General features: G+C 38.4%; 1 protein-coding gene and 1 pseudogene across 1 annotated transcript in view; one reads left to right on the top strand and one right to left on the bottom strand.

Moving 5' to 3' along the window:
* Positions 1 to 26,579, top strand: part of rtn4r (reticulon 4 receptor) — a 116,746-nt gene that overhangs the window by 53,464 nt on the left and 36,703 nt on the right. The window lies entirely within an intron of this gene.
* On the bottom strand, positions 9,178 to 9,294 carry LOC148366060 (U2 spliceosomal RNA; annotated as a pseudogene).

Below are 26,579 nucleotides of genomic sequence, written 5' to 3'. Positions count from 1 at the left end.
GTGCCATGCGATTGGCTGGCAACCAGTTCAGGGTGTCCCCTGCCCACTGCCCTAGGATGACTGGGATGGGCTCCAGCACCCCCGCGACCCTACTGAGGATAAGCGGTGCAGCTAATGAGATAATGAAATGTGTAATGGATTAAGTTACCCTCTCGCGCAGAGGAACCCATCTCAAACCCAGAGAAGTGGGTGTGCGGCGGGGGGCCTACTCAGCTAAATACAACCCTCTCTCTCCAGAGTCCTGTTCCTCAAATTAAGTTAATTGGTCAGACTCAGACTGATTTCGGGTTGCTTTTAGGCATAATCCCATCTCTAATTACAAGTAAAAATTGAAATCTTTGTAAAACAGCTTCAATTTTGATAACATTAGCATACCGTGGCCTTGAACATGTTTTGTTCATAGTTCTTAATCCTAGCGAGTGACCACATGAATGAAAACACTCGAATATCCCCGAGTCTTACAGCCTCTCAACCTTGCTGCATAATCCATAGCAGAAGTTCGGTTCCAGCATACGCTCCATATTTTATCCGAGTGGTTTCATCTTTCGGGAAGTCACTTTCTCCTGATGAGCAGATACTTTATCGATGTCCGTCCCGAGGAGTGGATCTCATCTCAGCAGCGGGTAGCGACTCGACGCTCTTTTAGCCAATAGACTCCAAATGGCGTGCCAAGCTTAGATCAGTGTCAATTTCGCCGTCCGTTCCAATCAGATAAGTCCCCCTAGTGAGGGACATTAGCCCGAAGGGGAGGCGAGATGCAACACAGTGTCTTTTTTCTGCCAGATCTGATTGGCTGATGAGAAATTTGTAGATTTTTTTTTTTTTTTTCTCTTTCTCCCACGCACGTCTGACAATAACGCCCTCATGGCGGCGTTTAAAAAGCGCCTCGGGTCTCTTAGTTCATTTAGAATTATGAGGAGATTTGTCGCTGTTGATTGCTTATCCTGCTGCTGTGCTGTGATATCCAGTGAAGGGAGGGAGGAAATACATTAAAAACCGTAATCCGCAAAATTCTTCGTCCCCCGTTGATAAGAAGATGACTTTGCGTTTTCACTCCTAAGCCCGACGGCTGGATCAGAAAGGAGGACCTACGTGCACTCTGGCGTAATGGACTGCTTTGCTTCTCTAGCTACTTATCTTGTCCAGGCCGGATTTTTCTCATCTGACTGATTTGATGCTGAAACCTCAGACCAAGACCTCATGTCCGTTTCTGAGTTAGCTGAAAAGCACTGAAGATGAATCCCGAGTACAAATCCTCACAACGTAAGACTTCATTTGGGACTTTTGCCTTCCCTGACCCCTCTTCTATGTATCTGAGCTTACACGGGACACGCAATTTGTTCCAGTACGACGGAGGCAGATATGCCGAGATAATGGGTGGAAAGATATGAAGGGCTTGTCAGCATTGTTTTCCATGCTCTATTTCATCTTAATCAAAAGACAAGCAAACTCCCATGAAAATAACAAGTTGACTGATTGGAATTCATAGCTTGCTCCCATTGCTCTAATGTACTGGCGGCTGACTGCTTTATTTTTATTTTAAGTACTTTTTTTTTGAACAGCGAAATGTCTGCATGAGACACTATTTTCTTTTCTTGTTTTGTTTGTGATTGAGGAGGACTCATTAAACCGGAAACCATAACTCTGGAAACACTGCGACAAAACATACATTCCACTTTGTGCAGACTTTTGAAGTCTTGCCTCAATTTTTGAGAGTCTGCCAGAAAAAATAACTTAAAAAAATGACATATATCAGATGGTATTGATGTAATAAAGTGGAGTGGTTTGTTTACATTTTTCTGTTATTGCACTTGGAAAAGTTGATGCGGTGAATATGCAGCAAATGCTCCTTAGGCTGCAAAGCAATTCACGGAAACTCCGGCTTACTTGTTCAAAAAAAGCCTCGTGTGTTAGGTTAAGTCTCTGGGACATTTCCATTTTGTTTTCTGTTCCTATGCCAACATTGCCACTGTCATATGCATCCACATATAGCGGAGGCAACATTTTTACCCATCCACATATATTGTAAGTCTATTCTTCTGGCAAGCCACTTAAAAATGTAAACACACTGTAAGCAGCAACGGGGCACCGTTTTTGGGCACACTAAACATGTTAACTATTCATTTGGATTTTTCCAATCGGTATCCAAGAAATCGAAGATTGTTTTCTGGTTGGTTTAAGTCTAATGGCTCTACTAAAGTGACGCCAAAATTCCTTGATGTATGCAAAAATGTAATAACATTAATGTGAAAAAATGCACAGAAAGTTAGACTGCTATATGGCAAGGGAGCACTGTATGCTTATGTATGGATATATGGAACTTTATAAAAAATATATATTATATACAGGATGTTCTGAAAGTTTTGGGCACATTTTAACAATAAATATCTCGCAAACTATTACGCTTACAAAGAGTGTGCAATCTCAGAGATGTTCATTGTAAAGATCATTGGTCACATAACACTCATTAAGCCAATAGTGTCACGAACCAGGAACGGAGACGGGACCCAATTGAGTTCGTTTTATTCAGAAGGAGGAAAGGACTTGCACCCACGATCCAGGGATCGTCGGTTACGGGCAGCAGATCGCTGGGATTGCGGAGGTGGCACTTTCGTGTCGAGCGCAGGCAATGTCAAGAGTAAGGAAAAACAGGTCGATGCCCGGGACGGAGGAGCAAAAACATAAACGGGTCTAGAAAAAAGGTCGGCAACGGGAATCAGACAGAACAACAGGGCAGGATAGTCAGGAGTCACAAAGATTTGCCTAGCGTGCAGCGTAGGTTCACAAACGATCCGACGAGTGTTGTCAGGAAGGCGGGGATTTAAAAAACAGGACGCAGCCAATCAGCGTCCGCGGCTGTTGGCGTCAACGGAGCAGACTCAGGTGCCCCGAATCAGTAATACAAATAGTCAAATTCCTCACAAACGTTGGCAATGGTTGCAACAGTTAACTGTAGCTTGTAATACGACATGTGACGTTGTCTTCTTTAGACACACCAATTCGTTTTTGTAGGATACTAAAGTTCCCCACTGGCTCTTCTGATCAAGTTATGGGGGCTCTGCTGAAAAGCATTTCTAACTTGTTCAATTGCATCTTCTTAAGTTGAGGGGCATCCCATTCTTTTAGCTGGGTACCCATTTGTTATGAATAAACAGTGCTATCTTGCTATGGACTTCCTCTTTGGTGGCTCCTTTCAGAATTATCTGTGAAATGCATATAGAACAACAGTCCATGATACTTTTGAAAATACATTTAAAAAATAGCCATACACACCATTTAATTTAATTAGCTTTAAATGGTTCAACTTTTATCACAATGCCATAGTCATAGTCAAGGAGATATGGGGAGTTTCATCCATGCCCAATAATTTTGGGACACCCTGTATTACTATATAACCTGGGTCTCTAACGTGGTGCCCGTGGGCACCCTCTTAAGATCACCTTGGTAGCTAGCAGACTGGTTCTAAAAATAGCTCACCAGAGATGGGTCATACTGATTTTCTAGGAAATTGGACATCTCACTGGCATGATATATCATTGACATGAGCAGTGTCTTTAAAAAAATATATATTTTGGTGTATTTCAACCCTACTTCTAATAATTGCAACCTGGTAATGACATAATAATAACATTGTAACAACATAGTAACAACATAAACTACTATTTTGGAAAAGCATTTCAAATTAGTAGGTAGCCCTTTGCGCTAATCAGTAACGGGTTCAAAGAGGATGGCGACCCCTGCTATAGGACAAGAACATGCAAAAGCGGGTTCCATACAACTCTTATTCTTAGCTAGAATATTAGTACTTATTAGTTGTTGTCCCTATTCTTTTAAAATCTATATTGCCTTGTTTGGTTGTAGCCCGCCTTGGCCCAGCACAGGCTTGTGATTCTAATCAGGCTAAGCGCAAGGAAATGAACAGCCGAGTGATGTTAGAATGCGTAAAAAGCCATAAGGAATTGCAGCAGACACTAGGGGGCAAGCTTAAGCCTACCTCTTGCATGTTTAGCATATTTAGCATAATTTATTTGAGGTCTTTAGCCTTGCCCCGGCAGAATTCTCCCGCGAGCTAACACACTCAGTTTGTGTTTATGGAACGCACTCTCTTAAAATTAATCCCAAAGTTAGATTCAAGTGGGCAATTTATTATTCTGATGAAGGTTTAAAAATGACTCGCCTCCCAAAATCTCCTTCCCCTGTCAGGACAGCTTTAAATACACTCAACACATTTTGCTCCCGCCCTCTCGCGAGCTTATTGCGCCGTCTGCTTAAATTTGCATCACTCCTCCATGCATGACGTCAACTGATCAAATGTTAACAAGCTGGAGGTGCCTCGCATGTAGCCACCGTGCTTCCGTATCACTACGGGTTGGCGGATCGATCCAAATATTGATATTATCTGTTAGGTTTGAGGGTGAACTGGAGGCAGGTGTGCTTAACAAGAGGGATGGTATTTAGGAACAAAATGATGTACAAAGTAACAAACAAACATGACTGTTCACAAACAACGAAATGTCCAAATAAAACCAAACCTGTCAAAGTCCAAACCAGTAACCATAGCTGTCAACCTGTACGGTTTTGCCCTATAAAGTACGTTTATTTGTCAATTATGGGTACTATCCGGTATACACCGACTACCACGAAACGTCAAATAAATCAAGTCAAACGAGTTCGCCGCGGAAGCCTCTATCTCAGTATCGTTTTTGTTCCGTTGCAAACGAAGCGAGCGGTTTGATGTAGTGAAAGGAAGTCCGTCTCTTTTTAGAGAACCAGCTTTTTCGGCTCATCTCATTAAAGAGAGCCGGCTCTCCAACGGCTCACTTGCTTTGATGCATTATATTATGAATTTTCATGTTGTATAAAGAAGTTGAGAAAAAAGGAAGTATAAAATGAGATAATGAAATAAGACAGGTTTGTGGTTATCCCTTTAATCAGTATATTACCAACAATAAATTAATGAAGAAAATGAATTCATAATTTGAATAAGAAACTGTATTATTCTACTTAATTATATTTGCATGTATTTTTTTCCTTCTACAGTGAACGTCCAAGCTACTTCATTTTTTAACTTTTTTTTTAATAAACCTCATTCATGTCGAGCAACTCCGTATCTCACAACAAATTGTTAATTAACAATATATATGTTATAACGAAACTCATGTACAATATAACAAGTTAAACTACATAAATGAACAAGTTTGGAAAAAAAAAATATGGTGTAAGATTATTTTGTATTTCGTAAGGGAAAATACGACAGTTTTTAAAGGCATGGGGCCGTGGAGGTTGACAGGTATGAGAAACAAACACCGAAACAGGAAATAGAAAACGCAAGGAACAAAGTAACAAACTCACACGTGGGCACTAAACCACAAACAAAATATCCAAAGACGAAATCAGTGGTAGTGGAATAAAAATGACCAGTCCCTAACCATTATCGATATTAAGCAACTACCTGGATGAGATTGATACTCATGTCCTGGGAACAATAGTTTGCTCCTTTACCAATTCCCTCAAAGCACCGTTATTTCTGTGGCCTGCAAAAGAATTCTGAGAGAAGCACAAGACAAACTCACAGTTTTACATACGTCCACTGGATCACTCGCAAAGCACCCACTGCATCTGTAGTTGCTGACTACGATAAACAACCAGAGAACATTGACGATACACACTCCAATAGGATTTTACCCTTATAAAAGTCATTGACACGCTGTTTTGTGTTACAAAAAAATACTAAATTAAACAAACACGTTTTATCGCACCTGGGTGTCTTTGTAGAAGTTTAGAGACACTTTAGCTCCTTTCAATAATCCATATGAAATCTTACAGCGATATCCCCATAGGCAGGTAAACATTTTCATAAAAAAAATAAATAGCAGAAAAAAAAATAATTAAGTCAATCATTTGAATTAGTGTTTGTACGCTATTTTTGTCCGTTCCAGTCTGCATGAAATCCCTAAATCAAACAATGATTGAATGCATCTTTTGAGATTATTTATTTGCAAATGCACAGTTGATAAACCCTACAAGGAAATATTGAGTGAAAAAAAAAACCTTAATTATCATTTTATAATCAGAACTTGCATCCTTGAATCATAATTGAATTGTGAGCCTCCAAAAGAACCCCAGCCTTTCACCTAAGGCACGCGTATTTGTATAGTCCAGCCCCCGTAAAAATGTTTTTATTCTAACATGTGTCCCCTGAGCTGAACAAGTTTGACACCCCGGGTCTACACTATTTGCATTCTTGTGCAACGGGAGGTATAGTTATCATTGTTATCGTTGTATTTACGTCACCTTGCTGCATTTTGGTTTTAACTCCCTTAACGTCCTAAAAACGTTGTGCATTTGAATTGTGTCTGTTTGGCGAGTTAAAAATAATGAATGAAAATAAACTATATTCTATTATGCAACCAAAGGTCTAGCATTATTTTCAAACCAGTGCACCTTATAGTGTGGTGCGCCTTATATATGAAACAAAAAATGCAAATAAGTAGTTATGGGGGGTTTACCTAATAATCCTGTGCGCTATGTAATGCGGAAAATATGGTACTTGGATGGGATCGATACCAAAATTCCAACTCTCACCCACACCTCTCACCCTTCCCACAATTCATTGCTGGTGCGGGAATGGTGCCCGGGCCCCGGGTTTTGCTGGTCTGTCTGTTGTTTGCTGCCGGGGATCAGTGAACAGATGGTGTGTTACGTTTTCCCCTGCAGAGGGTGAGTACGGCATCATGGGAAATGCGCTTTAGTGCGCACGACTTCCTCAGTAGATCTCTGTGCAAATGATTGCTGTCACTATTTTTTATATACCTTATGCGTCTTTAGTTTGCATATCAGCATTTTTAGAACATAGGAAACAATTTAGTTCGTAAACACTGTATGATCGTTGTCCCTCGGAAATTTCATTTTTATTTGAATCCATGACTCATTCAAAGTGTGTAATTGTATGGAATAGTATTGTTTTTTAAATTTAAATATGTGTCTTTCCCTGGGACAGGGTCAGCATCCTGCTCCTATAAAGTTGCATGTGGCTCTTTGGTGCCGCCCAAGTGGCTTCCTGGAGCTTTTTTTCTGAAAAATCTTGGAAGTGCAAAAAAGAAAAAAGAGGGACAATATGTATTGTTTAGCGCCTCCTGGTGGTAAAGAAAAAAAATAAGCAAACATATATTTACATGTGAACATGCATTTTTTAAAACACTTGGTCGAGAAATTACTATCGCTGCTAAGGCTACCCTTAAAGCCGGTCTTTTTTCTTCTTTCTTTTGTTTTTCACATATATTGAATTATTTAGTTTTTTTTACCCCCAATAGAAAAAAAAGAAAATATTTAAAAGATTAAATATTTAAATGTAAATATTCAAAATATTATTTAGATTGTTGTTGTCCCATTTCTTTTTTATATTAACTTATTTCCTTTATTTTTTTCTTCCCATTTTTACATGTCTTTTCCCCTTTTTTCATGTTTTTCCATATCTTGTATCTTTTTTCCCTTGTACCCTTTTCTTGTTTATTTTGTCTTTTTCATTTTTCTTTTATTATTTCATTTTTTTCTCTTTGTCAACTTTTTCCTCTTTCTTTTCTTTTACATTTTATTTTTCTCTTTTTTTCTTTCTTGTGAAAAGCAAGGGAAAAATTGAGTGAAAATAATAAAAAAACAATAATACGTAATATTTAGTTACCTTTTTTTCTCTGTCATGGCTCTTTCAACATTTTCGGTTCCTGACTTCTGCCCCAGGGGTATGTTGGGGAACTCTAGGGGGAATGTACATAGAATGATTAAAAAATGCATGATAAGAGGAAACATAAATATTTAGCATAGTTTATATATACCCTATTGAGGATACGTGAGGCAAATGGATGGATATATACATTTATAATCTCACATTTTTACTAATACAAATTTATTTATTTACCCTGGTGGGCAAAATTAAACCCTGGTGGCCTGCCAGAAAAGTCCAATGGTAGGGAAACACTGTAATTAAATGTGCTTAATATGATCTTAGTTTGGTAATGGACATGACAGTGAACTACCTCATAATCTAGGGATTGTCAGTAAGGAAGCTGCAGGAGAAACAGACACAGAAATTAAACAAGGTGAGCCAGGTTGCATGCGAGCTTTTGTGAAGCTCGACACTCTTAAATATTTCAACGCGACGTACTCGTGTACCTACAGAAAGTAAATAGAGTGTGCTTTCCGAAAGCGACAAGCGCATCAAGTCGCTTTCCCTCAGGCACTTTTGAAACGTGTTTTCGGCTGCTAACCTGACGGTGAATGGGGGAAGAAATGTTTTTATACGATGAGGATTCTCAGACATGTTTTCAAAGAGTAGATTGACAAGAAAAAAACAACAACATTTTATACTTCATTAAAAATGGAAGCGAATACTTATCTTTGGGAACACTGTCCATCATGGTTGCAAAGAAAATGTCCTTGGCATTTTGTTAATGACACTCAAGACTGTCTTGAATCTTGAATCTTATCATCGGGTTTGTTAAATTGGAATATAAATACCGTAAATTCCGGACTATAGAGCGCACCTGATTATAAGCCGCACCCACCACAATTTAAGATGAAAACCGATTTTGTGCATACACAAGCCGCACCTGTATATAAGCCGCATGCGCCCACATTTAAACATGTAACACAGACAAACACAAAATTAACCCAAACCCGACTTCAAGTCCCGCGATTAAAACTAGATGGGGTTTAGGGGTTTTTAAGGGTTATTGTTCCATCTTCGTTATTCATTATCCATTATCCGTTATCGGTCAGTTCATAATACGCTACAAAGCCTAGGAGCCGGGACACTTACCCTCAGCCAAAAGGCCAAGCTAAGGTCCTAGCCCTAAAGCCTTGCTGCGATCATTGCGAATGCACCGGTCGTGGAGGTACTGCAATACCGGGCCGATGCGTGGAGTGAACCACGGTCAGAAATTTCTGACCGTGAAGCAGACGGCTTTTATTTTAGTAGTGCAACAAACAGCATGTCTTTGCGATTAAAACTAGATGGGGGGTTTTTAAGGGTTATTGTTCTATCTTCGTTATTCATTATTCATTATCCATTATCCGTTATCGGTCAGTTCATAATACGCTACAAAGCCTAGGAGCCGGGACACTTACTCTCAGCCAAAAGGCCAAGCTAAGGTCCTAGCCCTAAAGCCTTGCTACGATCATTGCGAATGCACCGTTCCCGGAGGTACTGCAATACCGGGCCGATGCGTGGAGTGGACTGAGCAAGCTCATATTCCATCTCCGAAATGCAAAAATCAAAGATAGTGACTTCATAGAAGTAGACCGTCCAAATCAACAGCCTGTTACACTAGCCACTGTCAATGTCCTTCGTTAAAGTCCACAGTCTAAAAATCACTGCCGGCAAATTGAACGGAAAATTAGGCGGCATTCATTTATTCTTTCCATACCGGTACTTAAGGTTTGATGCAGACCTGCAGAGTCCAGGTCCCATTGAAAGTAATCCAAGGAAAAAAGTGTATATTTCCAAAGGTGAGGGTGGGAAAAATATATCAGATTAACACATTTACTCACGCAACTCCTTTTTCTTTAACCAACTTTTTACCCCCTCTTCTTTCCCTGTCTGTCCCTCACCTTTAGCGGTCCCCACTTAAACTCGGCACCCCACGTTTGTTCCGCCCCTCATTTTTCGTTCACCTGTATCAGAATAATTGTCTAAAATAAATACAAATAAATACATTACAAAAATATACAGTTGCAAATACATATTATACATGGGTTACACATATTTACAAAGAAAGATGGTACACCGAGAGAGTTTTCAAAGCTTTAATAATAATATTACAGCTTTGACAGGGCAGTTAATGGTAGCAACACTCGAGCGCCGCTAGTGGCCGTTAGAAAAATTTCATAAATTGGCCGCATCATTGAAAAAGCCGCAGGGTTGAGAGTTTGGGAAAAAAATAGCGGCTTATAGTACGGAATTTACGGTAGATTATTTAATTGGCTGTGTTATTATAGAGAAATGTATTTAAGAAAAATACTTGTACATAAAAGATTCACGTTTAGCATACACAATAACACACATATGTTCTTCTTACATTAGCTGGAGTCAAAAACACATTCAGATTCACCAAACATTCATTCCCCTTTGCTCCTCACAACCTGAAACCAACAGACAACAAGTTGCTGTGCCATGCAACCTTTCATCAGCAGAGAGGCCCGACAGCATAAAATCATTTACCCCCTCAGCATCATACGCGTTGATATTAGTCATTCTTAACTATTCTTCGCCAATCACATCCATCCCTAGCACACACTCTTGCATCTAATAAATTAAACGATCTCACATCCAGAGCATGTTTCACCCCATTCATCCAACCATATTCAGGCCTTCCTCTCATTCTCTCAAAGTGGTGAACCTTTGCACTGCATACACTTTTAGTTAGGCGGCATTCATTTATTCTTTCCATAAGTTCAAACCATCCCAAACATTTTTATCAAGCCTCCAAGCAAGCTTTCTCACCGTGCCAGTTCTTCTATCTAGTTGTGTAACACCACACATACCAGGCAAACATCTCACTTCAAATACATTTAACCTATGTGCCTCATTTAGAATAGAATAGAATAGAATATACCTTTATTGTCATTGTTACTCTCAAACCCCACGCCTTTGAGCCATGCATCACTGTTGGTACTACCACACCTTCACACAATCCTCACTTTGCTTTTATTCGCAAATCTCTACATTTAAACAATCCGTTCAGCACACCCATTGCCTTCCACCCTTCACCCACCCTCTTCTTCACATCCTCCTCCAAAAAAACCACCTGCTGCCACATACGAACCCAAATACTTAAAACCATCTCCCCCCTACAACTTTACAACAGCAAAATCTCTAATCCACCAACCTCACCACCTCTAAAACACCTATTCACCCAGGGTTCCTTCTCTTACACGCTATATCAAACTCCACTACCAAAGCACTCAGTCCTCCTGCAGGGTCAGCCACAAAAAAACCTTCAGTGCCATCTGCAAACATGACTTACACGCAACCTACCCTCACACACCAAACATGGTCTCCCTGCTCATACACGTGCCTCACGCACCACTCTATCCATGTATAAATTCAACAGCCAAGGTGACATGACAAGCCCTTGCCCCAAACCCGCTCTTACCGGAAACGACTCACTCATTTCACTCCCCTCTCTCACACAAGCTCTACTATCCTCATAAAAGCTTTGCACGACAGTTATCTGATATATCCCCAGCCATTTCCACAATGCCTCCTGATCTACCCTGTCATATGGTTTCTCTAAATCCATAAATGCCCAATCTGATCGGTACACTGCCTCCCTCTTCTTAACCCACACAGTTTCTCCTCAAGTACTCCACTGTCGTATCCTTTATTATTCCAATCAAAATCCTGCCATAAAGCTTTCCCAACGCCCACAACATACTTTTGCTCTTGAGTTACTACACACCAGCCGGTCACCTTTCCCTTTGCAGAACAGAAATGCACATGCACTACGACAGTCTTCTGGTACCACTCCAAGCACAAACCATATTCTTAACAACCTTACAAGCCACACTGATCACAGATTCACAACCTCTCCTGATATGCTCTACTATGCATCCATCCAACCCAGCATCCTTCCATTCATTAATCCATCCGTTATCTGCACTTCTTATCCTAAGTAGGGTCGCAGGGGTGCTGGGGCCCGTCCCTGCTATCTTCGGGCAGTGGGCAGGGGACACCCTGAACTGATTGCCAGCCAGTTGCAGGGCACACAGACAGACAACTCACTGGCTCATTCACACCTAGGTACCCTTTGGATCGGCCAATTAACCTGACATGCATGTTTTTGGAATGTGGGAGGAAACTGGAGTGCCTGGAAGAAATCCACACCAGCACAGGGAGAACATGCAAACCCCGCACGGCAAGGCTTGTAGCTGGATTTGTTCCAATGACCTTAGAACTGTGCTATGAACACGCTAACCACTGTGTCACCGTGCCGCCCCTTCCATTCATTCGTCTACCCAAAATAAACCATATCCAAAAATTGAAGTCATATGTTCTATCATTTTACTGGATAAATTGAGTCAAATGTATTTAAAATAATACAAATCCAAATTGTTTTTTCTCATATTTTCCGAAAATAATAAAAAAAATAATTCATGCATTTCATTAATGTTCTTAAAATACACAATATCCAACAATTCAAGTGGGTTTTCATCATTTTATCACACAAATTAAATTAAAATAGATTTTCTTAAAGACAATAAAATATTTTAATAATCTATTTTGTTGATGTCATGTTCTTAAAATAGACAATGTCCAAACATTTAAGTCATACTGTTGTATTTGATTGGGAAATTAAATACAAATAAAAATAATTAAATAAGTAAGCTTCTCGTTTTTCCTAATATTACAAAAAATTTAGCTAATCTAAAAATGGCTGTCTGTTATGTAAAACAAACATATTCCTCACATTTGTTTGCATAGATTCATTAGTTCATGAATAAAGTATCTATCTATCTATCTATCTATCTATCTATCTATCTATCTATCTATCTATCTATCTATCTATCTATCTATCTATCTATCTATCTATCTATCTATCTATCTATCTATCTATCTATCTATCTATCTATCTATCTATCTATCTATCTATCTATCTATCTATCTATCTATCTATCTATCTATCTATCTATCTATCTATCATCTTAATCCTGTTTAAGTGTTGTTTTTTCTTATTTTTTGTAACTAAATTAAAAAAATTATATATTAAGAACAATAACATATTTGAAATTCCCTGTTCTTTGTGGTTTTTATTAAACCTTCTGAAAAAAAAAACGAAAATACATGATTGCGATGATATTTATGACATGACCCAGTAAAGTGAACGCTCTTATTGCTTTCATTTTTCATAGCACATTCAAGCAAAGGTGAGCAGACTTTTCATTCCCATGGTCCATTATTTTAACCCATTTTTCCTTTTCAATAAATGCCTTTCACTATGAAGCTCGGGTGAAATCTGAATTGCTCTTGCGAAAGACAACAAAAGCCGCTGGATTAGTAACGGAGATTGAGTCAGGTCCCCGCCCCCATTTTCTAATTAAAATCGACGAAGCCTGAAGTGTCATTCAACATAAATACCATCACATGTTTATGAATATATTTTAGGAATATTATTTTTGAAAAATAACTTTCAAAAATAAGGCTGCAACTAAAGATGATTTTAATCATCGATGGATTGATCGAGTCGTATTGTTTTGATTAATCAATGAATCTGATTTTTTTTTAAAAGAAAGAGAATAGTACTTTTGGACATGTTTCTACACATTTTTCCAATGCCATTGAAACACGTCCAATAAGAATCATGTATTTTGAAGAGCCAAAAATATAAATGTGATTTGCATATGCTGTTTTTATCCTGCATGCACACTTATGAAATAATGCGTTTTTTTAGATTTTGGGTAAATCGCAATTACATTTATTTTTGAGACGGATTTTCAGTGGCAGAAATTGTATCCGGTTACAATTTACCACCAGGAAACAATACCTATATTTAATGCGTGAATAAATGTCCATACTTGATACATACTCATTGCACTAATACACATTCCTTATTGCACGGATTAGGTTAAGCATGCACCTGTCCTTTATGGCTTGACCTGTAGGCGGTGATGACACGTCATAGGACTATGCCATACAAACAAATAACAGCTACCGTTAATCACAGGGGAAGAGGAGATGGTATGGCAAAGTGAAGCCACCAGAGAGCAGTGTCGGCGTCATTTTTAAGCAGAATTGTTGAGAAATATGGCAATCATGTTAAGCATTTACAAACACTTCACCTAAACTCCAATCACTTTTCAAGCATTGACAATAAAATTCAAGGATTTCAAGCATCTGTACTACCACTGTACAGGTACACTGAGGACGCAACTCTGGACAACTTTCCCCACAGCTGACTGTTCCTGGTCTGTACTTGACCGAATTGTGCTGATACTATTAAATATACGTCATTATAACGAGGAACAAAAATCCCTAGAATCTTTCTGACAAGATTTGTTGGCTGATTGAATATTATAGCGTGGCGTCAAGTGAATAATCATCAGGGTTTTTTTTTTCAATTCTATGCGAAATGCAATGAAAGAATGAGGCTGAGTAAATATTGTACCAGTGTTATATCTTTGACTGCATGTCACATATCAAAACGACTTCTTAAAATCTGCAGTTTTGCTATTTTTAGCAGATGCCCTGTAGAAATGCGCCAGTACCTGTGAAGATCCCTCTTCTAAAATCTTGCCTCGAAGCTATTTTCATTCCCGGGATTTTTGATTGCAGCTTTTTTCCTAAAAAAAAAAAAAGAAAAGAAAAAGAAACTTCTTGACCTTTTGTCTATTGTTTGTGTCATACACCATTTATAGGATGGTCTTTCGGTCTCACAACACAAGTACACTTGTTAGTACATGCTAGTAAATGAGTGAGATGCCACCGAGCAGCTGTGATAAGAATTGGGCAGCTGTGTTTCTCGAAAAAAAATAACCAAGTTACAAGCTCAGCCGAATGATTGAAATCACTGCTGTCAAGTGATATGGAAACACGAGTGCCTCTCTGAGCAGAAATAATGCTTTGGTGGGAAAAGTTGACACACTACTTTGAGGTTTTTTTTAATATCTATATACTGTATTTTCTGCTCTATAAGGCGCACCGAAAAGCGTTGTTTTTTTCATAAGCTGCGTAAAACAAAGCCCGCAATTGGTCCAAAAAAGACTCACAAGTTGGGTTGCTCTTCGGCCTGGAGAAAAAAAATACCAGTCTGTATTTGTGAACTGGAATTATGGGGCTAAACAAACAGCTAGCAACGAGCAACGTCCATCGATGCAGAGATTCTTTTCAGGTTTTTTTCTTTAATTTGTCGGCATTATCGCGTGTTTTGGAGTATGTAAATATTTTACACGGTTGGATTTACGACACCTATGGTGTATGTAAGAAGACCATGGTTGCGTATTATTATTGAACATGATGGCTGCAAGACGACTTTGATGAGCTACCCTAGCTTTTTTCCCCCACTATCTTGTTTCAGACTTATCTTCATGTTTCTGTGATGAGTCTATTTTCAAATTCAGTTCAATTCAAAGTGTTTATCGTCATATGCACAGTAAAGAACCACGTTTCCCTGCACAATTAAATTCTTACTTTGCTGTCCACACAGTTTTCAGCAAAAAAAGCAAATAGAAATTAAGAAATGGTTGGTATTTCTTGAATCCCAAGAGTTAACCTTCCTAATGATATGTGGGAAGACACATTTGAGTGATTGGTGACGTCGTACAGACAACGTGTCCGTAAGTGTCTGAGACACGTAATTGCCTGTTATAGTCTGGTGCGCCTTATGTATGAAAATTATATGACAAAAAACTATTTTGGGTGTGTGCACCTTATATCCTGGTGCGCCTTATAGGGCAGATAATATGCTATATATAATTATTAATATGTTATTATTATGTTATTACAAGGTTGCGATTGTCAGAAGTAGGGTTGAATAGGTTCGGAAAATCGCTTAAACATTGAGCTCGGTAGATGTGATTTTCCTAGAAAATAACAACAAACTGTGGTCAAAATGGGGTCTGTTTGTGTAGCACAGTGAGTGTAAACTGGAATTGAAATTATGCCCTGTATATTTTGGACCAAACAAAAGCATGCTTTTCTTTAGCTTTACATAGACTAAGTTTGGAATGTCACAAAGAAGATTGCTTTAGACCCTTAATTCTCTGAGCAAGATGTACTCATGAAATTAGCCATATCTGACAAGACGTTTCCGACCCCTGATCTAGAACAAAGTAGACCATTTTGCTTGAATAATTTCCTCTTTTAACACAAATTGTAAAAGTTAAAATTCTTAGTTCATTTGATTACTAACCAAAGGATGAATCAAATACAGAAATATTTGCTTGTAGCAACCCTACTCTACACCAATACAACCAATAATTAATCTCATTTAATTGGTAATATTACCCCATACCGGGCCCATTAACAGTGACATCCTTGAAGCCATTCATTTAGCAGGTGCTTCAAAGATGGCGCTCAAGGAGAGAAAAAAACAGCTGAAGGATGTGGTTTAAAAATAAAAGATTGCTTTCTTCTGAGGAACGGATGACTCATTACCTGAACAGCAAAGTGCTGTCTCATGGTTCATCCCGCAATATAACCGCACTGCATTTGCGCCATTGTGCATTACAGTAGAAATGTTACCGTTGTTTGAAAGAGGAAACAAAATAATTGTCGCCCCCAATATCTTTTTAACACATTCCCAAATGTAATGCTTCAAACGTATTCATAAATACATTCAAAATATTTTCTAAGAAATACCAACATGTGAGAAAACCGTGAAAAGAAACCAAATGTATTCATCATTTCATATTGTGCTAAAAAAAATAAAAAATGGTAGCTGATACCCCACTTTGAGTTAAAACTTTTCTTTTTGTCACAGCCGCAAGTCTTTTTGGATTTTTCTCCATAAATGCACGCATCTTTAAGGGAAATATTTGCCCATTCTTCCTTACAAAACAGCTCAAGGTCCTAAATGTTCAATGGTGATCCATTTCGCACAGTATTTTTGACAGATGCGCACAAGGTTTGAGGTCTGGACTTTAGTTTGGCCATTTCTAACACCTTGAAATTGTTTGTCTGTATTTAGGGTCATTGTCCTGTCAGAAGGTGAACCTGTGCCCATTTCTCAGGGATCTTGCAGACTCAAAAATATTTTCTGCTTGAATCACACTGTTTTGGGCTCCAATAATCTTCCCAGTCCCTGGTGAAGAAAAGCAACTGCAGAGTATGACGCTCCCACCACCATGTATGACAGCAGACATGGTGTTTTCAGGATGATGAGCATTGTTACTTTGCATTGTGTGTCAAATGTAACACTTTACATTCAGCCCAAAATGTGATATTTTGGTCTCATCTGACCAGAGCACCTTGTTCCACATATTATTTTAGTTTTCCATGTGGCTTATTGCAAACGCCAAACAGAAATACTTTTTTTCTGGTCACTCTACCGTAAACGGCATATTTATTCAGAGTATGACTGATAGTTGTCTTGTACACAAATCGTCCCACCTAAGCTTAAAATGCATGCAGTTCATTCAATGTGATCAGGTTTCTCTCGTTTGTTTCTCTATGTTTCTCCTTGTTTGGCCTGAAAATGTAAAGGGACAGCCAGGTATTTGCAAGTTTGCCGTGGTTTTATGATCTCTCTATTCTAAAATAATTGAGGTTTAATGGCAACATGGTGTTCTCTGTCTCTCTTTGTTAGTCATTAGGTCTACATCATATCATTCAGAAGTCATCAGAGAACTTCTGGAGTCAGTGAGCTGACCTGACAGAACTGGGGGACAATGTTTTTCAAGACCTACTTTTCAGTATTTTTCGTTGCAAATATAACACGGAATGTTAAACTAATTTGGTTACAATTGGGTCACACGTGTTGTTTCTTAGTAGAAACATATTTTTACTTGTTCAATTTTAAGTTTGAACCCTGAAATGTGGCAGTACAACTAAAACTTATTGGGTGAGCAATACTTGCTAGGTGCTGCAAGGACAAAAAAATGGTACCTCCGTGCCTCTGTTTCATTTTTTGTTAAATAATGGATTGGGGAACACTTTTGAGTCTGAAGTCGCTATCCTAGGAAGGCATTTTGGACAGCTCTTTGTTTGCATTTTGGCAGGAGTGGTTTGATCCAAAATGACAAGGAACGGTCCGTCCTTTCAGGCTTTCTTGGACGCATTTGGTGATTAACTCTGGCCGGTGCTCCTTTGAACTCAACATGAAAGACTAAAAAGTTCGCCAGACACACATAAACGCAACAAAATGAGACGCACCATGGCATAAGAATTTGGAGATTCCTTCATGTGTACACTCTTTGATATCCTTATTTTCCAGCAGCCGAAACATTAGATTGTAGTACTGCAGAACCCCAGGATGTAACATTAATCCATCTTTAAGTGGAGATCGTAAATTGAAATTGCTGAATGTGGGGAGATAAACACCTCAGGTGATGCATATCTATTGCATTCTGAACCCTAAGTACTCCAAAAGAAAAACTTTAAAATAACAAAATAATATACAAAGAGTACTACTTATCTGTAATATATGTGCATAGTATTAAACATCATTATACACAAATGTACAGTATGTCACAAAAGTGAGTACACCCCTCACATTTCTGCAGAGATTTAATCATAGTGTTTGATTAAACAACACTAAAGAAACTTTGATTAAACACAACAATAGGTAGTCTGGGTAAAACTTATGTAGCAATGTAAATGATATTTATATATATGCGGTCTTAAAAGTGAGTGCAGCCTTAAGTAAAAGTTCCTGAAGTTCAGTATTTTGCGTGCCCACCGAGATTTTGCAAAACCACTCCAATTCTCCAAGCCCTGGATTTCACCAGAGCCTCACAGATTGCTAATGAAATACCCCGGATATGTTTTATTGGATTTAGACCTGTAGACATAGTTAGCCAATCCACCCCCTTTTTCTTTATCCCCTTTAAAAAAGCCTTGATCATCATACAAGGGTATTTGGGGGTCATTGTCTGGCTGAAACGTTGCCCCGTGACCCATTTTCTGGTGGAAGGGGATCATCCTCTGCTCCAGTTTTTCACAGTTCATGGCTGAGTATGTGTTTTATTTAATGAAATGCAACTCCACAATTAAAGTTGCGCTAATGACGCCCTAAATCATGATATTCCCAACATCGTGCTTGACTTTAGGCACAACACAAACATTGTTTGTACTCCTCACGTGGTTGCCACCACAAATGATTCACACAATGTAAACCAAATAAATTAATCTGTTTCCAACAGACCAGAGGATATCTTTTCAGCCTTTACCTTTGTTTACTTTTTTCAGCGTTTCAAAGGGATAGTTCTTCAGTGATGTTCAACATTATAACAAAATCTCTTCACAAATGTGAGGGGTGTACTCACTTTTGTAACATACTGTACATATAAAGGAAAACCGAAAAACATTTACACAACTTGAGCTGGTACAGCGGAGTCTGTGGGCGGATGCTCAGTGGGAAGAAAAACGCAGATTATTAGTAATACGTATATATAACATTTAACTTACGAGGATCTCTACTCCCTTCAAAGATTTACTTAATAAAGTCTTCTCCGTATTTTATACTTTTTGAAATAGCTTTGATGTCCGATTGGTTACAGTCATGCAACTTATTGAGGGTAGCAATCTGTGTGGCTTCTTAGTATGTTTTCACTATTGCAAGCTTCAGTCCATGATCATCAGGTTTCTGCTTCCCTTGTTTGCATCACAAGTCTCGGGTCTAATAGTGAATACTGTCCACATAAATACAGTTTTTTTATCACTGACTTGTCATTTCGAACTGAAGTGACATTGTGGGAGGTAATTCAGCCAGTAGAATATTGGCATTGTCATGACGCAGTGACACGACCCAATACCAGACGAACATTGTATTTGACACCAACTAATAGCAGACAGGCACACGTTATTTTTTGGGATCCGTTTTACCAATTTTAAGGAAAATGTGTCTTTTTTTTACATAAATATATTAAAATATCTTTAACAAGAATAAGTGCACATTTGTCCAAAAAATAAATAAAAATGCTCTCTCTAAAACCAATTCGGCACAATGGTCCATCAGGTAACAGATAAACCCAGTAATAAACATAATAATAATTTTGAATCAAGTAATCATGTTTCATCCCTGTAAACCAGTGGTTCTTAACCCTGTTGGAGCTACCGAGGTTCATACGTGCATTGACCGAACCCTACCCACCCAGCCCTTATTTGCACCGCTTTTCCTCAGTACGGTCGCTGGGGTGCTGGAGCCCATCCCAGCTATCTTCAGGCAGTGGGCAGGGGAAACGACATACTACGATGGCATTTACAAGTTGGATCACAATTCCACGTAGCATAGATTGGCCAAGCAATGTCACGTAAGCATCTGCAGCCATTTATGGCCAATCTGGGCATGTTGGTGCTCATATACAGCACATAAAAAGTCTTATTGCCTTGACCTCATAACGGAGGCTCCACCGAATCCCTGAGATTAACTCACCAAACACTTGGGGTTCGATCGAACCGAGGTTAAGAACCACGGCTGTAAAACCAAAAACAGGCTTATTAGCAGCACTTGAACAGTACATAAAACAAATGTGTGATTTTTTTTTTTAAAGTACATTCAGTGGTCAACTGCTAAGTCTATACCAAAAGTTCTCAACCACTACCAATTGTCAACTAACCGTTGCAGCCCTACTCAAGATTCGACTTTTGGTCTGAAAAAAATATGGTGTCGAATATCCTTGCTGTTTTCATTTCCTGCAGGTGCATCAAACACCTTTCAAAATATATTCGCCCTTGTAACTTAAGATTAGATCCAGGAAACGTCGCTATATTTCCTGATGTGATTGCTAAGCGTTACGACGAGAGCAATAAAAGTAGATAACCTGACCGATACTTTTCTCAGACACTGCGGGAGCAAGGTGACTTGCCGTTATTGGATCTTTACTCTTGGCTTATCTGATGCTTTCTACGCCATGAATCGGGAGGCTCAAACATCAGCCGCTATCTGGTCGGAAGGAGAGGGCTAGTGAGGGAGGGGTTGGTTTTGAAGGAAGACTGCCTGTAGAAGGTGGACGTTACAGGCAATTTTGGTATCGATCAGATTTTAGTAGATTCAGATTCAGATATACTTTATTGTCATTCTTGTACACGTGTATACAGAAAGAATTGTCGATACATCTGACCCGCACAGTTTCCTTGAATGTACACATATAAATAAAATGTTGTCTTGAGTTGGAGTATTGAAGTACTAATAATATACTAAATAATGATAGCTATGTATAGTATTATACAGTAGTGCAAAGAGTGCAAGAGGAACAGCTAACCAGATGTGCAAAATGGGCAGTCAGGTAAACAAGTCATACTACAGTGTAGTATTGATCGATACCAGTCTGATACCGAGGCTCTTTGCTTTGAATTCTCAGGATCATTGAACAGCCCTAACCGTAATCGAACTCCCCCTTGAGTTAGTTCATAATTACACTAAATACATTTCTAAAACTGTCTATTTTGATTAAATAATTGCAATGCAAACTTGAAAAGTTAAAAATATATAAAAACATTTGTATTACAACTGTTTCAGAACAAATGTTATGAGCGTAAACAAACAAAATGTTGCAATGTAACAAAAATACATATTTAACATGGTCAGCATGAGGAGTAACATAGCTTCTACATCACAATATTTGGAAAATGAAGTCGATGTGCTAATAGTGTAAACAATATGATGTACAAATCTTTAACAGGATAAGAAAATAAACTACTTCAACAACTTCTGTTTCAGAACAAAAGTCAAGAGAGTTAAACTAAAATAAGCTGGGATTTTAACAAAATTACAAATACAGTACTTTATAACAATGTCAACAAGACCAAGAAAATGTAACATTTTCCAGTCTATAAGGCGTACCTAAAAAAAACAAAAACAAATCTGCCAGAGATTCCAAAGTGCTCCTTATAATCTAGTGCACCTATAAAAAGTTGGTATTAGGCTTAAAACTGCATTTTGAAATACATAACTCCAACAAAATCCTATCTACGGTAACAATTTATGAATGAATCGATTCATTTTAGTTGTAAAACCATATTCCCTAATATACCGTGTATATATTATATGAAATATGTTTTTTATCTTCTGTTTTAATCTCATGTGCCTGATAGGTCAACATGCATTATGTATTTCTGAAGGTGTCTCTTATATTCAGGTGCACCTAAAAGTATGGAAAGTAAGGAACCTTTTACTAGAAAATATTTTGAGAAAAAAAAAACAGTTGTACAAACCAAGTGAAACCACAATTGGATTGAATTTAAAAGTTATAATGTATGTATAATCTTACAAGGGGTTAACAACTACAGACGCTCTTATGACCATTCGACTAACGAAAAACGGTAGATACCACCATTTATTCGGGATCTCGTCCATCCATTCAATTTGGTTAGTTTAGTGTAAATAAGAGTCCAGAGGTTTCTTTTGAGTTAAAAGTGGAATAAGAAAGCTTAATGTGGTTGAGAAAATGGTTGAATCGCTGTTTTTCGGCCACTTTCTACTGCGAAGCTCATCTTCCAAAAGTTTTTATAGAGCATATTATTTTATGAAATGTGTATTTTTTCATGCAACACGATACAAGTTACTTATCCATCTGTTTATCCATCTACCCTTGTCATATCCCTCGAGAAGGCTGACCGACGGCAAGACAACACATACAAAAATGAAGAAAATTAAAAAAAAAAAAAAAGGAGAAAAGTAGCAAAAAAACACACACATTTTTTTTTGGACCATGGCCAACCCATACCCCAAACAAGTTAAGCACCCCGGCCTCCAAGTTGGTCATGCTTTCGTCCCTCCAGATGAAACAGGACACAAGAAAGGGACCATGTCACTCGGGTCAGGGTGAGACAACATACTCTTCTGTTCAACAGCAGGGCCCGACAGCTTTTCACTGGTTTACCCCTGCCGCATCCCTTAGAACGCGTCCAATATACTCATGTAATCCTTAAACAGTACAAAATATAGCAACTTACGAACAAATTCAACTTACGAACGATCTCGTTCGTAAGTAGGGCCGCATCTGTATATTATATTGATATTTAAATGGGAACGCAGTATCTATCTCATTACAACAGTATCAGTATAGATAGTATCAATATTTGGATCGATCCGCCCTCCCTAAGCAGCCTGGGATCATTCCTCACGTGGGAATTAAGTCGCAGGAGTGATGAGATCTGGCATCAAGCGAGCTTTGGGCCTGTGTGTGACCTTTGCAGTAACAAAGGTGACTGATTTGCGGAGGCCTCTTGATGTAAAGATCTGCCCTTATCAGGCTGGCAGAGAGGACAACCGATAGATAGCAACGCAGCTTACCGGGTGAAAAGCGACAGACTCCTTTGCAAGGCGGAGACGTTGCAAAGCTGCCTTTGTGTCCTGCCTTCCACACCCTCTTTATTCCTTTTATAAGAAAAAAATCCTCTGCAGAATAGAAAAAAATCTATTTTTCCTTCAGCACAGGGTGAGGTGGCATAGAGGCGACTTGTAAATAATGCACAGGTTTTTTTCCCCTCATATCCTTTTAGTTGCACAGAGGAAGGAACACTCTTTGTTAGGCAATATTCAAAGGGGGCTTATTAAACCAACAAGGCTGCAGCTGTTTCTTTCACCTAGCAAAATTGAGAATGAGAAAAGAACGAATATTCCTTTAAGATACTGTTGACCCCGGGATGCAACGTGGATCCCCTATGAGGTGGGAAACGCAAATTGAAATTGCCTTATAGTGGCGGATAGAAACCTATGATAATGCTTAGCTAGTGGGTTACAAACCCCAGATAAAATATTAAAGTTAAAAAGGGGATTTAGTAAGTTCTTGAAAATATAGAGAGGCATTTATCAACATGCGTACACATAAACCATAAGAGACAGGATGTGGGGAAAAAAAGCAGAAAATCGCATTGCTTAGTCTTTCAAATCATAGTAGAAAATAAGTGCTTGACTTTTCACACACTTTTGCCGGTATTTTGGCCCTTTCCTCGATGCAAATCTGCTCAAAAGCTGTAATTTATGGAAGTCCACATATTTTCAATGGGGTTGAGATTTGGAAACTCGCTAAGCAAATCCAGGACCTTGAAATGCTTTGTACGAAATTACTCCTTTGATACTCTGACCGTGTGTTTGGGATCATTTAATTCTGAAAGTTCATGTCTCATCTTCAATGCCTTTGCTTATCGAAAGAGATTTTCACTCAAAATATCTTGATACATGGCCCCATTTATGATTTCCTTTACCTGTCCTGGTCCATTTGAAGAGAAACAACCTCAAAGCATTATGTTTCCACCCCCATGTTTCACAATGGTTATGGTGGTCTTCAGATGGAATTCAGTATTATTTCTCCTCCAATTATAAAAACTGTGTTTCTACCAAATATTTCTATGTTAGTTTTTTTTCTGAACCATCTCCCAGTCCTATTCTGGACACTCAAATGCTTTCTAGTAAACCACAGATGGACGTGGCTTCACGTCTGCCAGTGAAGGATTTGAGTCTCTCGCAGCGCATAGTAGCCTTTGTTACTGTGGTCCCAGTTCTCTGTTGGTCATTCCCTAGACCCTCCCGTGATGTTCTAGGATTTTTGCTTTACAGTTCTTGTTATCATTTTCAACTCCACAAGGTGAAATTTTGCTTTATTCGCCTCATTTCTAATATCATCCTCAGCGTTGATTGGTTATGACATTGCAACTTAGCGATGCTAGCCGTTTGTATGCCGTATTTCTTCATAATCCCAATATCTGTTCCCATGGTTATCTCTTTTTTTGATTCTTCCTTTAGCATAATTTCAAGCCTTGAGCCATAACAAAAAAAACAGTACAAAATAATACAGCATTGTATTGCTGAGTTGCAAGGTCTTTACCGAAATCAAGAGATTCAAGACTGAATCAAGGAAGTGGAAGGCATTGTGGGGGGTTGTATAGCCAATGCAATACCTGCATTCCTATGGTAGTTACAGACGAAGAGTAGACCTGCATTTTATATCACGTTAACCGATACTATGAATGTATCTTAGAAATGTAACACCACGAAAATGTTATTATGTAAAACTGTAATTTGTTTTGATGATTTATGGTGGGGAAAATGGCAATAAGAATGGCCGAAAAAACATTGTATTCCATACCGTGAGTGAAAAAGTTGTAAGGCAGAGATCCCATATTTCTGTTCTTTGCTCTAATTGCCCTAACATTCAAGATTCCAGACTCGGAAGAAGTACAAAGAGCTCCCGGATTGTCAAGGATATGTGCTCAGGCAGGCTTGAGTGAATGAAGCCGTGTGAATTCTCGTCATTCACTATTGTTGATCCATTCATAATGATTTCGTTTTCATCCGTGTATCATTCACTCAATATCGATCCATCACGGTGTGAGCCACGGCTCAGATAATGATGGATCGCTCCAGCTGCAATGAATCCCACAGCAATCTAGATGGACAGTGTCAATGGATCATTATTTAATTCCTAAAATAATTGATTTGCGACTTATTTGCCCCCCACATATTAATCAATCTGCATTTATTACAGACACCAGCTTGACAGAATCATTAGTATTATTAATGCACATAAAAATCATCTTTCTATGTAAAATCTGTCCTCCAGCAAGCAGATAATCTGCTCTACTGGGTATTGTTTTGACTGCTCGTCTAAAATTGGTAAAACAAAATGAAAAATATGTTCAATATAAATAAAATTTTAGAAAATACATTTTAGAACTCATGGGTCTTTATTTTTGTTATTTTAGTGAAATAAACAATAAAATATGAGGAAAATTATCTGCAATCATTTCTTAAGGTATTTTTTTTATATTTTTACAAAAAAACGTTAAACATTTCTAAAAATATAGTAAAATAAGAAAAAAAACACTTCTTACTGTGCCTAGCAATTGTGCTATTCCCAAAATCCCACTCCCCACAACAAGAACCTTTTGTCATATCGCCATATTTCAGGCTTTAAACTTAGAGCTAAAAACTGAGAATATTTTCTAAGAATCACCAAAATGTGAAACACAATCATAAAGTGGAATAGAGTTATTTAAACATTTGACATTATACAAAACCGACATTTGCACATTAAATTTATAATGATTATTATGCTTTTTTTAATGTACAATTTCAAAAACAAATAATTTAATTCATCCATAAACATTTTTCTCATTGTAAGTATATATTTTTTTTCATTTTTAAATGGTAAAAATACAAAACATTTATAATATTTCACCGTAAAGTCAAATATTGTATTTTTTTAATTTTAATAATTTGTTTGTTTTTTAATACAGTTAAATTATACTCTCACTGATCCAAAGTTAGGCAATCTTTTTTTTTTCTTTTTCTTTTTTTTTTTTCATGATTACTGATGCAGGGCAGCTGAGTCTGCTCCTTTGGCACCAATGCCTCGGACGCTGATTGGCTGCCTGTCACTTTTTAAACCCCATCTTCCTTTCACCGGATGTCAGTCTGTCTGCGATCCTCAGCTCACGCTAGGCAAGCTTTTCGACCGTAACTCTCTCCTGTTCTGTTTCCCGTCTGTTACCCGGCCCGACCCATTTTCTGAACTTGCCCGACCCGACCCGAGATGTCAATATATAAACCCGAACCCGAACAAATCCGACAGATTAACCCTATTTGATAAACGAGCCCGAAATAAACCAAAGCTTAAATTCGCCGCCAAAGTAAACATGAAGCTTTATTCCGGCTGTTCAGCAGGAACTGTGTGTTTCGACTGAACCGCGCAGCTTGGGGTTTTCCTTGGGCCAAGTCCCTCAAATCCAGTCTGCACAGTAAGTGCAGCGCCTAAATGAGCAGTTTGGCGCCAAAGCAGAAAAACGAAAGTGAAACTGATCAACATAGCACCGAAAAGGAAATCAAATTCTGTAGATTACAAACTGCAAATAGTGAAAGATTTGGCCAAAAAGCAGAAAGAAAAATGTTAAAGCTTGTAAGCCATTGGCAAGAAGCAGGAATGAC

Source organism: Urocampus carinirostris, chromosome 5 (genome assembly GCF_059441175.1).
Source record: "Urocampus carinirostris isolate Australia breed hairy pipefish chromosome 5, RoL_Ucar_1.0, whole genome shotgun sequence".
In the NCBI taxonomy this organism is placed as follows: Eukaryota; Metazoa; Chordata; class Actinopteri; order Syngnathiformes; family Syngnathidae; genus Urocampus; species Urocampus carinirostris.
The sequence above is the reverse complement of the archived record's forward strand: the minus strand, read 5'-3'. Positions and strand labels throughout refer to the sequence as shown.